This window comes from Mustela putorius, unplaced genomic scaffold, assembly GCF_011764305.1.
Source record: "Mustela putorius furo isolate JIRA1106 unplaced genomic scaffold, ASM1176430v1.1 tig00003896_pilon_pilon_pilon, whole genome shotgun sequence".
Taxonomy (NCBI): domain Eukaryota; kingdom Metazoa; phylum Chordata; class Mammalia; order Carnivora; family Mustelidae; genus Mustela; species Mustela putorius.
Genome location: NW_025422045.1, coordinates 13156393 through 13174279, shown reverse-complemented (window position 1 = coordinate 13174279; position 17887 = coordinate 13156393). Strand labels below are relative to the sequence as shown.

Here is a 17887-nt window from a genome sequence, read left to right as displayed (position 1 = left end):
AAGAATGGAACACACTCTGGATGCTATTCAGATGCTACTGTTTCTGGTAACTTTTGCATTGTTAACACATGCAGAATTCACTAAGTACACCCCCTAATTCTTAAACATTTATTAAAATAATGCTAACTTCCCATATTGGGACAACTTTGTTAGTTTTCTTTACATTTAGTAAAGAGCTTTACATTTCAAATACCATTTCATCCTCTACCTAGTTCCAGCCTGAAGTTTCAAATTTTATTTTAAGTATTTTATTAACAACCTTACAATTATGTATTCTTCACTGATTTGTTCACCATACTGAGTCTTGACCTCATCATTTTAAAAAGTTTAACGCAATTTTCCTTCAAAAATTTTTTCATGTTATGTACTAGTTTCAAACAATGACAACCAACAAAGTCAGTCCCAACTGGTAAGTCCTTTTGCGTATTTCCTCTCTACTGAAAAGCTCTACTCTGGTTTAGTCCTGAGCAGGACCTGAGTTAGTAACTCAAAAACCTTCAAAACAAAATTTAGGTAAAGCCTCTTTCAAAAAAATAATTTTAAACCTCAAAGGAAAATACCTACCCCCACAAATTCAAGCCATACCCACCATGACCAAACTTTGCTTAAAATAGTGACTAATGCGAACTTCCTAAATAGAACATAACAATTCAGGGCGCCTGGGTGGCTCAGTGGGTTAAAGCCTCTGCCTTCATCTCAGGTCATGATCCCAGGGTCCTAGGATTGAGCCCCACATTGGGTTCTCTGCTCAGTGAGGAGCCTGCTCCCATCCCACCCCCACCTGCCTCTCTGCCTACTTGTGATCTCTGCCAAATAAGTAAAATAAAAAATCTTTAAAAAAATTTTTTTTTCAACACATCACCACACTAAAGTACAAAAACAAAAAACTAAAAAGAAAAAAAAAAAGGAAGACAAAAACAAAAAACACTCGATGTCTGCAATACACATACTCACAATTCAAGTTCTTAATGTATACAAACATGCATGAAAATAGTAATACAACCTAATGATTTAAGAGCTGAGACTTTGGGGTCAAGCAGACTTGTTTCAATTTTAAGCTCAACCCCTCTGAACAGTGTACACTACCCTCTGGGAAGCCAATCCCTTCAAAAAACAGACTCCAACTGTAAAATGAGTATCATTGACAGTACTTGTCTCACAGGCATAAATGAAGTACAGAAAACACTGACATGGTACCTGGCACATATCAAGTATTGCTGCTGCAGCTATTACTATATCATTTACTAGTACTGGTAAATACCAACAAAAAAATGGGCCAAGGATGCATACAGGTTATTCACAAATACTACTAAAGATCCAGAGATTTTTTTAAAAAATTCAACATCACTGTTAACAGAAATACAAATTAAACCAATTATCATACTTCACTTACCAAACAAGGATAAACATTTTAAAATAGTAATTTTTACATATTATTTCTATGAATTGGTACCATACTTCCACAGATAATTGGACTTTTATATGCGACTGGCTAAATCAACTTCAGTTCATCAATCCAAATGAATACAAGCAGCAACAATTATTTTAAAATGACAATGTACTGACACTGAGAGATGTTCAAGATCTTAAGCAACATACATAGTATACAGCTGACCCCTGAACATAAGGAGCTATGGGCACTAACCTCCCCACTGTGCTGCCAAAAATAAACCCACATGTCACCTGACTCCCCAGAAACTTTACCAGTAACACTTAATACATATTTTGTAGATTATATACTGCATTCTTAACAACAAAAATGGAAATTGTTAAAATCATAAGGAAAATATACTTACAGTACTGTATTTGTTATCTTTAAAAACCCACCTAAGTGGACTCATACAGTTCAAACTGTCAACTGTTACCTAAATTATCTGTAAGTTATCTCAGGATGCAGTAGTATTTTTACGTTTTTTTTAAGTATTTTTTCCTCAATTTTTCTTCAAGAACCATACTGCTTTCATAATTTTATTTTGCAAAGATAGCTTAATGCTACCTTGAGATTTAATGATTGTGATACACCGCTTGGCCTAGGATCAGCAAAGATTTCTGTAACTCCCTAAACAGAAGTTGGAAAGGTTTAGTGCCTCCCTTCCACCAGATCAATTCAAAAAACCATAAAATCAAGAAAATGGGCATCTCTAGACCAATTTTCCGCTGGATATTGTGTTTCATAAATTTGGGGTCTCTCATTGTTAGTCCCGACAAATACAATTCTCTAGTCTCTACCTTTATAATCAACTGTCATTATTTAAAAATGTTATTTGTTGGGGTGCCTGGGTGGTTCGGAGGGTTAAGCCTTTGCCTTCAGCTCAGGTCACGATCTCAGGGTGCTGGGACCAAGCCCCGCAGTGGGCTCTCTGCTCAGCAGGGAGCCTGCTTCCCCATCTCCCCACCTGCCTCTCTGCCTACTGCGACCTCTGTCAAATAAATAAAATATTTTTTTTTAGAAAGAAAAATGTTATTTGTGTGCTTCGGAGGGTTCTATCAGACTTAAGAGGAGGGGGCCGCTGGCTGCCTCGGTTGGTAGAGGACATGACTCTTGATCTTGGAGGTTGTTGCACGTGAAGATTACATAAAAATTAAAAAGGGGAAGTGGTGCCTGGGTGGTTAAGTGCCTGTCTTTGGCTCAGGTTACGACCCCAGAGTTCTGGGATCCAGCCCTGCATCGCACGGGACTCCCTCTCCCTCTGCTTGTGCTCTCTCACAAAGAAAAATAAAATCTAAAAAAGAATCCAGCATTTTAGAAGCCCATCATATTTTTAAATTTTTAATTATTTTCATTAACATGCGATTATTTGCCCCAGGGGTACGTCAGGCTTACACACTTCACAGCACTCACCTTATCACATATCCTCCCCAATGCCCATAACCCAACCACCCTCTCCCAGCATCCCCCAGTTTGTTTTGTGAGACTAAGAGTCTCTTTTGGTTTGTCTCCCTCCCCATCCCACCTTGTTCCATTTTTTCCTTCCCTACCCCCCAAACCTCCCACTTGGTCTCTCAAATTTCTCCTATCAGAGAGATCATATGATAATTGTCTTTCTCTGACTTATTTCGCTCGGTGTAATACCCGTTTAGTTCCATCCATGTTGTTGAAAATAAGCCTATCCTATTCCTAACCAGAGCAGCCTCTATACAGAACTCCCCTTGACAAACATCTATTTACTTTGGGAACATTTTAAGCCGTTTTAAAACAAGAGGTCCCCAAATCTTCAAGTATCAAACAAGCATCAGAAATATTTATGGGGCACCTGGGGTGGCTCGGTCATTTAAGGGTCTGCCTTAGGTTCAGATCTTGACCCTGGGAGAGATACTCCCTACTCAGCAGGGAGTATGCGTCTCTTCCCCCCTCCAGCCCCTCCTCCCACTTGTGTTCTCCTCACTTGCTCATGCTCTCTCAAATAACATCTTAAAAAAAATTCTTTCCCCTTTTCACAGGGGAAGGATTAAGATCAACATTTCAAAATTACTACAGTAAGGTCAATAAATCTCAGCTGGGATATAAAACATCAAGAACATATGCAATATATAAAAATAGTAAGTAAAAAGAAGGGCGCCTGGGTGGCTCAGTGGGTTAAGCCTCTGCCTTCAGCTCAGTTCATGATCTCAGGGTCCTGGGATCCAGCCCCACATCGGGCTCTCTGCTTGGTGGGGAGCCTGCTTCCCCCCGTCTGCCTGTTGCTCTGCCTACTTGTGATCTCTGTCAAATAAAATATAAAATCTTTTAAAAAATAGTAAATAAAAAGATACAAGAAGAACTTACTATTTCTAGTATTAACTAATAATTCTTTTGTGAATGAGAATCCAGTTTAATTTGTATAAACCCCTGGTAAAAGCACGATCATTATTCTTCAGATTCACGCTTTTAAGTTTTAGGGGTCTTAAATCAGAATTTCCTTCAAATGGTTTAGCAAGTAAGAATGAAAGAAAATGAAACTGGCAATCTAGGTGGAAGGTATACAGAAATTCATCTACACGGACCTGCAAAATTACGTTTTTAAAATATTACTCTCTTCAGCTATCATTTACCACCGAAAATAGAGTGGTCATATTATACGAGATGTATCATTTCCCTAAGAGCTGTGATAATTCAAAATACATCTATTTCAGATGTATTTATTTCAGTGACTAGCTTAAGTGGTATAACCATTTACCCATTCTGTTTGAAATCAGTTTTTTTTTTTAAGATTTTATTTATTTATTTGACAGAGAGAAATCACAAGTAGGCAGAGAGGCAGGCAGAGAGAGAGGAAGGGAAGCAGGCTCCCTGCTGAGCAGAGCCCGATGCGGGACTCGATTCCATGATCCCGAGATCATGACCTGAGCCAAAGGCAGGGGCTTAACCCACTGAGCCACCCAGGCGCCCAGTTTTTTTTTTTAAATAATTTTAATTTTTTAAAATAATTTTTAAAATAATTTTATTTTATTTATTTGACAGACCAAGTAAGCAGAATGTCAGGCAGAGAGAGAAAGAGGGAAGAGGAAGCAGGCTCCCTGCCGATCAGAGCCCCCAATGCCACTCGATCCCAGGACTCTGGGATCATGACCTGAGCCAAAGGCAGAGGCTCAACCCACTGAGCCACCCAGGCGCCCCTGAAATTAGTTGATTCTTACCCTTATTTGTAATTTGGGGAGTTCATTAGTTCAAATCTTACACATAAAATAGTTACTTTTTACATTGTATTATTTCAAATTTACACAAAATGGAGCCACACCATGATCCTCTACTTTCCCCCCAAACACCAAAAACTCTTGCCACAAAGCCCATCAAAATTTCTAAATCACGAGCAAGCGATAAAAAAGGAGTGCAAGTAGTCTAGACCTGTGTTTATCTTTACTGTACCCAGCACAGTTCTAGAAGAGAGCACTGAAATTCTGTATTTCTATGACGCTTCCAGATGATGATAATGATGATGATGATGATGATGATGTTGTTGCTGCTGCTGCTGGAGCACCGACCATATTCTGAATAGCAAAGGTCAATAATACTGACAGAAGATTTAATTATCTTTGAGTTCCAACAAAATATGCTTTTTAAAGTCTACATGGAGACATAGGTTTGGAAAATCAGGATTTTTCACACAATTAATTTACCAAGATAATACTATGCCTTTTTTGTTGTGTGTTATACCCCAGTGGGATCTGGGAAAGCACACAGCTGTCAAATAAAATATACTAGCATTTCTCTAATCATATGCATAATTAGTCATTTAATGTAACAGACTATAAATAACCTCACATCCACTGACATCAAGATTGTCACCAAATGGTCAAACTAATGAAAAAAAATTTCCATAGATTTTTTACATTTCTGAATTGTAAATAAAAGATCTTGAACCAGTAGAGGAAATTAATTTGTGTAAGGAAATTATTTTAATAAGAAAATCCAACTTAAATTTACAACATTCTCCATCACTCAGATCTAAGCAGCTAGAACATAGGATTATACCTAAGTCTGAGTATTAACAGTAAAATATACAGAGAGGAATCCCATCTTTTGCTACCCTGACCTCAATTTTATCACCAATGAGAATAAACATGCCAAGTCTTTCAAATTAAAAAAGCAAAACTTCTAATAAAGGAACTTCTCAAAATCCAGAAAGGACCAAGCAAAAAACCATGTAAGCAAAAGTCAATCATCCTTGTGAATAATCCCACAAAAATGAAACACAATTGGAGAATGCCTTTTTCAGCCCCCACAGTAGTATTTTAGGGTCTTAAATATTTTGACAATGATTTTATTTCTAAGTCCTTATCTTTCAAAAATACATACTGAATGATCTAGAGATGAAATATATAAAGGATTTGCTTCAATAACAAAGCTGAGAGGACAGATGCAGGTACGGATGGAACAAGATTACCAAAGACCATTAAAGCTGGACAATTTCATGGAAATTCCACTCCTCTGGGAATTTTTCACAATAAAATGAAAACAGCACCAAATATATACACAGATCTAAAAATAAAATAATTAAGGGAATCTACAAAATTTTATTTGTCAGACTGTTCACAATTATGTATGAAAGGGGAAAATGGGAAGACCGTAAGGGCCCAAAATAGTTCTATTTAAGTAAAATACTGTACAAGAATGTAATATATGTAGCTATTTAAATGTTCAGATTTCTACTAATTTTGTTATGTTCATATGAAGTAAAAAAATTTTCTCCACTTGAATGTATGTGCTGTCCGTATAAATGACTTTTTGGAAAGCCTATACATGCATACTCAAGAGAATTTTTTTTTTTAAAGATAAAGTTCTTCCAAATTTTGTCTATAGCCCCATCATAAGAAGCTCAACAGCCTATGCTCTCAAATGAAAACCGGATTCCTTCCACCACAGCCAAACCTATCTTAGAGCTGTTTTCAACACACACACACACACACACACACACACAGAGCAAGTTTCCCTCCAACCCTAACAATATTGTTTTACCTGTGTCTTCAAAATATTTCCCTATACCTTTACACAGATGAGAAACTTCTATGTGTGCCAAAGAAAAGACCACAGTACCCAGTGGGGATGGCGAAGCTTAAAGGTCTAAGTGAGTTTGGAAAACATCAGTGAGGCCATATCTTTGAGTTAAGAACCTAAATGAAATGAGAAACCTAAACTTAGGAATGTCTTGGGGAAGAAAACTCTAAGGAAGGCTCTGAGACAGGGCATTCAAGACTCAATAAGTTAATGTGATAGAGCAAAATATACTGTATGTATACAACTAGTAAGGGAGAAGCACAACCAACCATGTAGGATATTTTTAAAAATCACAATGAATTTTTTTAAAGGATTTATGTATTATGTATCACAAGTAGGGAGAGGCAGGCAGAGAGAGAGAGAAGAGAAAGTAAGCTCCCTGCTGAGCAGAGAGGCCAATGCGGGGCTCCATCTCAGGACCCTGGGATCATGACCCAAGCCAGAAGGCAGAGGCTTTAACCCACTGAGCCACCCAGGTTCCCCATCACAGTGAATTTTAACACTGAAAATAGGGAGCTACTGAGTTTCAAGCGGCAAATCCTTAAACAGTATATTTTTCCAACATTACATTTGAGCAGGACCAGTCTAGCTACCACACACCAGTGGGAAGGGGTAAAAGAAACCTAAACCTATCCCAGTAATGCACGAGACAACTGCAGCTTGAAACTGGACCAAACCATGGCAGTGTGATCAATACTTGTATTTTAAAGGAAGCCCTGACAGGATACAAGCCCGAAGGTGAGGTCTAGGAGAAAAAAAAAAGACAAGGATGGCTAAACGAAGTCTCACTCTATGACATAAAAACTGGAGTTTCATTATTGCAACTGGCAACACTGGTTTGAGAACAGCAGGAGCCCCATCTGGGACTTCTAAATTGATATAGTTCACATTCAGGGGTGCAGTCAGCTAGGTAACTAGACAAACTGGCATGTCATTCAAAGTTAAGTCTGGTGATGCAAGCAGGAGAATCATTAGCTTGGATGGTATAGAAAATCATCTGACCGAATGAAGTAACACAGGGAGTTTGAGTAAAAAGAGAAATGGGAAGACTGGACACAAGAGTACTCCAATAGAGTGGAAGAATAAGCCAGAAACAGAACAAAAACCTAAAAACTATATAAAAAAAGGTTTCAAGGAGCAAACTGGGATTTTTTTTTAAAACCACAAATAGTTATTTCTTCAACTAAAACTCACTTTAAAATCTGTTTATTCCCTGAAATATCACATCCAAACATTTTATAAAATTATACCACAAAGCTGCATCTAATTTACTACTTTGGACTCTCCATCATTTTCATTTAAAGTGATTAAGAACTAAATATTTAATATTTTAATGATGGTATTTAGTTGCATAGTCTTTAAATAAAAATAGAAGTCCAGCGTGCCTGGGTGACTCAGTGGGTTAAGACGCTGCATTCAGCGGGGAGTGGGTTAAGATGCTGCCTCCAGCTCAGGTCATGATCTCAGGGTCCTGGGATCAAGTCCCAAATCGGGCTCTCTGCTCAGCGGGGAGCCTGCTTCCCTCTCTCTCTCTTTGCCTACCTGTGATCTCTGTCAAATAAATAAATAAAATCTTAAAAAAAAATTTTTTTTTCCTAGAAGTCCAGGGACACCTGGGTGGCTCAGTCAGTTGGGCCACTGCCTTTGGCTGAGGTCATGATCCCAGGGTCCTGAGATGGAACCCTGCACTGGGCTCCTGCAAGGAACCTGCTTCTCTCTCTGCCTCTGCCTGCTTGCACGCGCTCTCTCTCTGACCAATAAATAAATAAAATCTTTAAAAAAAAAAAAAAGTCATCATCATCAGAAGCAGTTTCTTTTTTTCAGGGGAGGGGTAACTGTACCCCAAATGGATCTGTTTTTCAAAAATACTTCATTATGTCAAGTAAAGAACAGTCAATCTAATATGATTAAGAGTTGAAATCTGTAGACTTAACTGCCAGGGTTGACTCCATGTGTCACCATTTATTAGGTTATGTCCAACTTTGAGCAAATTTTTTAAATTGTGTTTCAGTGCTCTCATCTCCATTACACTAATGATAATATACAAAGGTTATGATGATTAAAAAGTTAGAAGAACATTAACAATGATGGACACATACACAGTAAGGTGTTCAGATTATTACTTCCAAGAAGGGTCTACTTCGTTTTTCCTTTCAAACAGGGAAGTGATCACATCATGTCTTACCCAATGGGGTGTTAAGTAATCAGTATCCTAGTGTCTGATCAACCTGTCCTCTTCAAACCAATTATATCTGCCCATTAATACACACACAAAACTCATTTCAAACAACTGGGTGAGAATCTCCAGGCCTAGGAGAGATTAAAAGATAGTGACCTATCCAGATAGGTCTTTTGATTTAGTTGTCTTCCTTCAACTTTGTCCTCATTCCCCAGACAACAGCCAGAAGGAAATACCAAACAGGATCTCAAGCATTCTCCAGTGTCCTTCAAAGGATTCCTTTTGTTCCCAAGACAATCTAGATATTAAGTAAGGACCCTACAAGGACCACCAGTACACCAAGCTTGATAACCACTTCGCTCATCTTTCCAACTCTGTGTCTTGTTCTATGCATCCTTGGTGCCTATTCTCCAGTAGTAATTTTTGCCCTGAGGCCAAGATTTCCCCCCATTACCTGTGCTTTCAAGTAGGATAATACACTTCCGAATCTTAATTTCAACATCAATTCAAGGTCATTTCACTGGCAGTACACTCCCTCCCACCTCCATATTCTAAATTTGGTTCCCTTTCTATAACCTTATTCTGTTCTTTTCCTTCTAGATTATACAGTGCTCTTTGTCATTCTATTTCTCCTCTCAATGATCTGTAATACCCGATAGAACAGGGGGCAACAGGTTTTGTTCACCCAGATACCCCAGCCTAATGAGGATTTTCAGAATAAGCACTCAGATGTCTAATGAACAAAATCTCTACTTGGTTGTTCCAGGAGCGTCTCAAAAACCAATTGTTTAAATTGCTTTCTCCTACTCTTACCCTAATCTGCTCCCTTTGTTTACCCAACATCTATCCTGGAAGTCATGCTGAAATCCTTGCTCCTCCTCATCACAGGCACTACCAAATCCTTCTCCATTTATAAGCTAGTCCCTAGTTCCAATACCACTGCTTTTGACCAGGCCAGCTCATTATTTTTCTGTGTATTTTACTATGTTCCTTATCACCTACCTCCAATCTTATTCTCCCATTTCCACACCAACAGAATGACATTTCCAAAATGGAAAACTGATCTCACTCCCTTGGTTTAGAACCTTTCAACAGCTCACCAACAGTTTTTGGGTAAAATACAACCTCCTCAGTGTGACATTAAAATTTTTACAATCTAGGGATGCCTGGGTGGCTCAGTGGGTTAAGCCTCGTCATAATCTCAGTCCTGGGATCGAGCCCCACATCAGGCTCTGCTCAGCGGGGAGCCTGTTTCCCCTCTCTCTCTGCCCGCCTCTCTGCCTACTTGTGATAGGTCAAGTAAATAAATAAATAAATAAAAATCTTTTTAAAAAATTTTTTACATTTTTATAATCTGGTCTTAATTCTACGGTTCAGTTCTCTTTCCCTTAGCATTTCCTGCCCTTTAAAGAGTCATTCAGGTACTCATTTTTACATGCTTCTCTAAGTTCTATGTTTACTTCTAATCACACCATGACATTTGTCTTATTCATCTGTCTCCCTCACAACATTCTAAGTCCCTGAAAAACTACCATACCTTTTTGTATCTCTGCAAAACAGAACATAACCCACAAAAATTTGTAAGATTAACGAGGGACTGACAGTGAAGAGGAGCCACACAACGACAGAAGAGTAACAGGAAAAACAGCTTTCATTTAACAGAGGACATCAATAATACTTGGACCTATAAAAGAAATTTTCCATTCCTCTCCTAGATAACCTCAGAACATTCTATATCACTTTCTCCCATTCTGTTTTCTCTTGAGGATGCCTTCAGTGTTCACTTTTTAACTGGATTTTATTCTTTTAGTACAAGAAAAACAAATATGTGATTAATCCTAGCAATACACAGCACTGAATATGCCTTTAATTTTACTTTATCCCTCAGCTCGAAATCTACTATAGCAGCTCTATAGTGAGTTACCACAATATTCCACCGTAGTCAGTAAAATGCTAGAGGTTGTGGGATGCCTGAGTGGCACAGTCGGCTGGGCATTCAACTCTTGGTTTCAGGTTATGCTTGCAAGCCCTGCCCCCTCAAGTATGGACTCCACTTGGGACTCTCTCTCCCTTTGCCCCCACCCTCTAAAATGGATGACTAAATCTTTAAAATAAAATATTACAGGTTGCTAAATTCTGAATTCTTTAGATCCTCATTCTTTCCTATTACTCTAGAGAACACATTCCCTAACATTTGCTGGGCCACAAGTTATCACTGAAAGAGAGATCAACTCTATTTCCTGATTTGGATACAGATTTAAAAAGTTTCACTGCTTTTTGAGATTAAGAATCTACCTATCCTTAGAACAAAGCAAAACAAAAATCCTCCCAGGAAAAAGCGTTTTAGTTATTACAGGATGTTTCTTGTGGCTTGATTCATGTTAAATTTCAGTAAGAATAGCCTAAATGGAATACAATCAAAAAACTATTGTCACCAACCCAAGGAAGGTTATTCTGAATAACAGAAAATTTTTACTCATTTTCAACAATCTAAGAATAAACCCACCTAAGGTGTCCTTGTCTTGTTGCTATTTAAGACAAACCACTTTCATTCTGAAGTATACGTAAACTTCAGCTCCACTTTCCAATTATCAAAAATTGTCAGCCCAAGTTAGTTACAACCTCATAATTCCATCAGCTTTTTAAAAAACTGAGCTGGCATCCCTTGGGGAACATCTCTTGAGAGTTAAAAAAAAAAAAAAAAAATCTTAACCCAAACATTTCCAAAAGCTATCACCTACATGGTATCAACTAGACTAAAATGGGTGTATTTCCTAGTCTCTGCAATGAAACCAAGTGGACCTCACACCTCTTACCATCACCCGGGAAGGGTGTGCATCTGTTCCGAAGGCCCCCCTGGCTCCAGGTCATCCTGGCTGCTGCTGTTCCAGGCTGGGCATCCATGTTGCTGCAGCTTGTGGTTTGTGAAGGGTAGTAGTGTACAGGAAAAGCAGGATGGGATTTCAAGGGTAACAGGAGGAAAATGGCTTTCTGGGAAAATGCCGCCATCACCATCATAGGTGTTAAGTAGTACCACACACATTTTATTGCAGCACAGTTTAAAAATTTAACAAATGAAAGATTAAAAATAAAAAAAACAAAAATAAAAAATTAAAAATACAGACGTCCAGAGATGCTCTAAAACAGTTAAGTTAAAGATCAGGAAAAATAAGGTCACAGACTTAACAGCCAGTAAAATTCTTTCGAGCCTGGGGGAGGGGATGAGGGCAAGGGTGGGGTTGGTTGGGAGAGAAAAGGTTTATGTGATCAATCCACTTAAAAATGCTAATGCCTTCACTTTCTCTCCCAAGATGCAAAACTCCAAAGTCAATCAGGAGGCCGGAGAAATTCTTATGAACATTCAGAAAAACTCGATTTTAATCCGGTTAAAAATCATCAGTGTCATTATCATCATCATCATCACCATCATTAAGTATAATAATAATAATAATAATAATAATAATAATAGTAACTAGTAACAACAATAAAAAGGAAATCAGCGGAAAGTCAGGAAAAATGTAAAAAAAAAATTGAATAACTTACTGTAGCTGAAGATCAAAAAAATCTCACTGTAAAAAAACAAAAATAAAAATAGCCCAGATTAGAAAAACGGGAGGTGCAAAAATGTCAAGTCAGTAAAGTTCATTTCTTTTCTTTTTCCAAAAGCAGTTTCCACAAAAACCGCAAGGGTAAAGTTCTCAGTAGCAGACAAGCAAAGCCCTTTCCACATCATCAATCAATCTTAAAAATACACGAGGAAGTAGAGAGGTCAGTTTATGAGAGGCTAAAAGGCTCCTCCTCCTCTAACCCAACTGCTGCAGAAAAAATAGAAATAGAAATTTTAAAAATTACATCTTAAATCCAAGTCCCGTTTTGGAAACAATTAAAAAAAAAAAACACCTGTAAATTTGCAGTAGTGCACACCAAGTTGCATCATTATGTTTAAAATGTCTTTATAAAATCAGTTTTGGAATGGGAATGTGTGTGTTCTGGAAGGGTGGGGAAGGGAGGTTAAAAATCAAAGCTGAGCTCCAGTGAGTAGGGATGGGGTTCGCCTTGCTGCCCTGTGAAAGGAGAAGGGACAGATTGAGTCAGAGTTCCTCAGAAATGTTGTGCCCTAAACCCCCAAGACAGAAATATCTGTCCATTGCATGTAACACATTTTGGTAAAGCATTAACATTACACTGGGAAGGGAAAGCCTCTATAAAACCATCACCTCTACCAGTGATTGTCTTCACAATTCTTTATCAGTAGGTGACAAAAATTTACTAAATATATGCCTATATTCCCACAAGGGTCTTAAAAACAAAAATCTATGAACATTCATCTTGATATTCAGCTTGGACAAAGAAATTATAGAAAAACCAGGCCAACAGGGATGAAGAAGTGAGCAAATGTCAAGTATCAAAATTATTAAGGGGAATGGTCTATCATGAAGATACCTACTAGAGATGACATCTATTCTCAAAACCTGTTTATCATCAAAACAAGACCGGATAGGTTCTATAGGGGAAGATGTTTAAATAAGGAGCACATCATAAAATTTAGGAAGGAGCTCATCATTCCAGTGACAGAATGAAAAACCAAATGAAGGAGAAGATACTAGAGTTACTGAGTATTTAATGTCATAAAGTGAAAAATTACAGCCCTTAATGAATGTTTCTGTGGTCTGTCTGTAAGCTAGTATATGCAGCTTATTTCAAGATACAAACTCTTCTAAGAATCTCACACAACACCACACTAAAAAATAACATGCATGACTGGCCGTTTCATCAGCTGAAAGATTTGCAATTAGATTGTAGGTTTTTTGAGAAAATAAGGAAATCACCACCCTCACAATTCAATATTCAGCCAAATGGTTTTAATCTCCTTTACAAATGTCAGTAACTAGGGGGACCTAGCTTGCTCAGTTGGTTGAGCATGCGACTCGATCTCAGAGCCATGAGTTCAAGCCCCACATTAGGTGTAGAGCTTACTTCAAAAAGCCAGGGGCGCCTGAGTAGCTCAGTCAGGCATCTGACTCGATTTCAGCTCAGGTCACGATGAGCTCAAGCCCTACGTTGGCCATGGAGCCTGCTTAAGATTCTCTCCCACTCCCTCTGCCCTTAATCCCTCTTAAAAAATGAAACAAAACCAAACCTTCAAAAAAATTAAAATTAGAAAGTGTTCCTTGAGTCAATTATGTGTGAATGACTACATCAACAGAACAAGTACTAAACCTCTAAAAATTTTAACTATAAATTTTTTCCAAGTAGCAGACCAGTTTAAGTGTTAACCTACAAATTAGTTTTACATTTGGATTGATGTGTTAAAATGTACCAACTATACAGGTACCCGGATGGCTCAGTTACAGGAGTGTGGGACTCTATCTCAGGGTTGTGGTTTTGAGGTCCACAGTGGGCACAGGGACTTCTTAAAAATAAAATCTTTGGGGTGGCTCAGTTGTTAAGCATCTGCCTTCAGCTCAGATCATGATCCCAGGGCTCCTGGGCATGAGCCGGGCATGAGCCGGGCATGAGCCTGGCATTCAGGCTCCCTGCTCTGTGTGAAGACTGCTTCTCCTTCTCCCATTCTCCCTGCTTGTGCTGCCTCTCTCTCCATCAAATAAATAAAATCTTTTTAAAAATAAAACTTTTAAAAAAGTGTACAAAATGAAAAGTTGTAGAAAAGATACATAGTTGAATATCATCTCTACAGCAGTGTTTGTGATGTCCAGTTATGGTCAAACTTTCAATTTTCTTACTTAAGTCACAGCTTGAAACTGGTACTCAAAATCTTCAGGGTGTATTAAGTAACTTTTGGGGCTCATCTACAAATAAATCCTCTGCACAGACGTCACAAGACAAACGCTCACCAAGAAGTTAATATGAAAAGAACCATCTGTTTCTGAAAGTCATGAAGAGGTCTTCTAAAAAGTTACGTTAAACTGATGAGCTACCACCTCATAAAAAAGACTGAACAATTTTAGTGCCTAATTAAAATGCTTTGCAATTAACAGTATACCTAAATTTTACTTTGTCAAAACCTCTGGAGGTTTGGATCCCTTCTGAAGCACTATTCTTGAAGTGAGGGTTGCCAACCAGCACCAAGTGGCACTTATTAGAAATGCAAATTTCGGAGGCCCACACCAGACTTAATTAGAAACTCTGGTGGTGCAGCCCAGTAATCTATTTTAACTATTCATTCCCCTTACCGATTCTTCTGTTGGTTCACATTTAAGAACCACTATGAGAGGTTAATGGGGAGCCTCTATCCCACAGGTAAGAGTGGCATAAAGTAAATCCAGGAACATCCTGACTTATAGTAAATGCACCAAGAGAATTAAAAAACCCTAGAGTAATCCTTTTTCCCCCCTTTAAGCCCCAACTTCCTAGTAACTGAGGACACTTACAGTTACGCTACATCAAATAATGCTGGTTCTCACTTGTCAATCCTATAATAAATCTAACATGTAAAAACCATCATCTTCCCTGAGCCCAATCTAAATATACATATTAAGCATGAGCAAATGATGTTCTCCATGACAATCACAGCTACCTCAAGACTAATTAAGATAGAATACAATCATTAATATATAAAACTGCTTTTAATAAAACTTTCGGTACACTTTCCAGCCTTCTGAAAACAAATGACTTGAGTAGAAATTAAGAAAATAGTTAAGATGTCTAAGCCCCCTTCTTAAGTATAAAACTGAAATCCATAACGTTTGGCTGATTTACCTAATACAGTAACAGGGGCGAGGAAGATGGAGATAGTTTTCTGAACGTTCAGGCCAAGATTCGTTCACCTGTCACTCCCAAGTTAACATCTTAGATAACGACTACTTAATATAATCTTTATTATTAAATTAACTATTCTAGACTCATTCCTTGTTTGTTCTTACAGCAATTCCATCCAAAACAAAACTGCATGCTGAAACCCACTAAAGACCTAATCACAAATTTAAGGAATGTTTAAATTCTCTACAGAAGGAATAGCAACCAACACCAAACATTCCATTGCAACCAGCATGGGGAACACAGAAGGTCAGAAGAGCTGCAACTTAGTCATCCTCCCTAAATCCTTCCTTTTTAGCCACATAAAAATGCTATTAAAACCTATCTGAAAACACCTCTAAAACTGTTTCAGACATGAATTCTGAGGCCCAATCTTTCCAGATGGATAGTAACTCTAAGAAGCTGTTTCCTCGGTACACGTTGTTCCCAAGAAACCCATATTTCTCACTCGTCAAGGCAAGAACAGTGACCTTCAATTAATTTCAATTTTTACCAGTTGTTATTAAGTAATTTCTTACATTTCTCTTTATTTGTAACAATATTTTTATTATGTTTATGACTTAAATCTTAACTAATCACTGCCCTTATCTCATTTCTAACAGTTCTGTAGTGATAACCTTTAGTTTTAAGCCCAAGCAGTATACATGTTTATATTTTTTCTGAAGAGCAAGCCTTTTAATCTCCATTACATTAGCCACATGGTGAGAAGATTGACAAATGCATTAACTATTCCATACAAAAGTACTTTTACCTTCTCTCCCTTTCCTAAGGGATGAATTTATCCTGCAATATTGGTTTAAACTTTGCTATCAGTTTTTGGGAGAAACCACACTATGAAAGATACCCTCCCCCTCCCCAAGTATCAAAAAAAAAAAAAAAAAAAGGCGATTTCTTGGGTAAGTCAATGTGATACTACTTAGAAACACCTATGCAATTTTTATATGCAATTTTTATAAAACTTAACATTTTTCATAAGCTTCAGGACTTAGCAAATTGTGGGCACAATAATACCTTAATAAAAAAGTATGCGTTAATTTTACTTTTTAAACAGATATTTTAGAAAGTCAATGCCAGAATAGCCTATAAGTCAAACTTGAAGTTTATATCAGAATGTTAAATTAATAACTGCCAATCTCGTAATTAAATATTTTTCCCAAATGCAGTTCGGGAAATTTCCAGTTTTCACTGGAATGACTGCCATGATTAGGTTCTTGCAAAGATTCAAATACAGTACTATCAATACCTACTATTCCAACAGCTACATAAACCACTTGACTAACGTAGTAGAGTCAAATTCCTTAGTGGTTCCGCTACTGATTTATTATGACCCTGGCAACCGACACTCTTGTGCCTCTCAGTTCCTGATAAAGATAGTAGTACCTACCTCAAGCAAAGTTCCACTAACTTATATATTTCAAGTGATTTGTAACCTGCAGATAAAAAGTAAGCCAGCTTTAATTATTACTGTTAATATGTAAATGAGATTACAATATATTTTCAAAAACAACTGAAAATAACTACTTCGAGGTCCGCCGTTGCTCAAAGAGGTGTAAAATAAAAAGTAATCAGTAAAACATTAAATCTATTGTTATATTTACTACTCTCATGCCCTGCGGTACGCTCCGGAATTTAGAGGCTCGCGGTGCAATTATCTACTTGGTAACCCTTACCCATCCCCCGCCCAATTTTTAAATTTAACAGGAGGCATCAGCGCTACGTGAACTTCCAACTGTATTAATGAGCATCTCGATCTTGCCTTTCATCTCTCTCTCGGAGTCCTCATGGTCGTAGAAAAAGAAAGGAAAGCAGCCGTTAACACAGAAAAAGGGCGAAAAAGGAAAAGGACGTTTTCCCTTCCGATCGTGGCCTACAGGACACTAGGTTAAATCTGCGCAAGGGCTGAGGCCTGTAAAACTCTCTCCGGCATAATACCTAACGCCCCAACGCAAGAGAATAAATGGAGGCCTGGTTACTCTACCGAGGGTAGGGTTCCCTCGTCTTCTCTCCCACACCCCTCGCGCTCGCCGAGGAACCCAGCGCCTGCCCTGCTTCTGCCCCCTCCACTTACCAGGAGGGGGAAGGGAGAAGAGATTCGATTCTGAATCTCCTACTCCCGGGTTCTACGTGGAGAAGCCAACTGCTGCTCGAGGTCGACGACTCAGCCGCACCGCTTAGTCTTCGTCTCTTCACAAAATGGCCCCCGCGTCTCCTCCGCCGCCGAGGCGAAGGCCTAGACCCCGCCCCACGACAATAGAGTCGTTCTATTGGCTGCGACTTTTCTCGCTCCCGCTTCTAATTAGACAGTTCTACCGCTCTTCACAATTTTGCCCAATCACAATCAGTAGTGGGTAAGACTAAGCAAGAGAATTTCCACATGCGTGACAGAAACTAGTTTGTAAATGGCTACTTTTCCTGTCATTTATCACCCGAGAAGTGCTTATTGGTCACTGTACCTG

The 17887-nt window shown here is 38.3% G+C and overlaps 1 protein-coding gene across 10 annotated transcripts in view; it reads right to left on the bottom strand.

Annotated features, from left to right (window-relative positions):
- The window catches only part of HNRNPC (heterogeneous nuclear ribonucleoprotein C), a 54938-nt gene extending 37291 nt beyond the window's left edge, over positions 1 to 17647 (bottom strand). For 4 of the 10 annotated variants that reach the window (XM_045067467.1, XM_013059456.2, XM_013059457.2 and 1 more), the window contains exons 1-3: positions 17500 to 17647; positions 16816 to 16861; positions 12198 to 12223 (exon numbers count right to left, since the gene is read on the bottom strand). The gene's annotated coding sequence lies outside the window, so the exon portion shown is untranslated. Of the gene's footprint in view, positions 1 to 11470; positions 12071 to 12197; positions 12224 to 12554; positions 12719 to 16815; positions 16862 to 17499 lie in introns of those variants that run through there. The other 6 variants (XM_045067468.1, XM_045067469.1, XM_013059453.2 and 3 more) reach the window with 6 other exon arrangements.
- Positions 17648 to 17887: the final 240 nt, after the last annotated feature.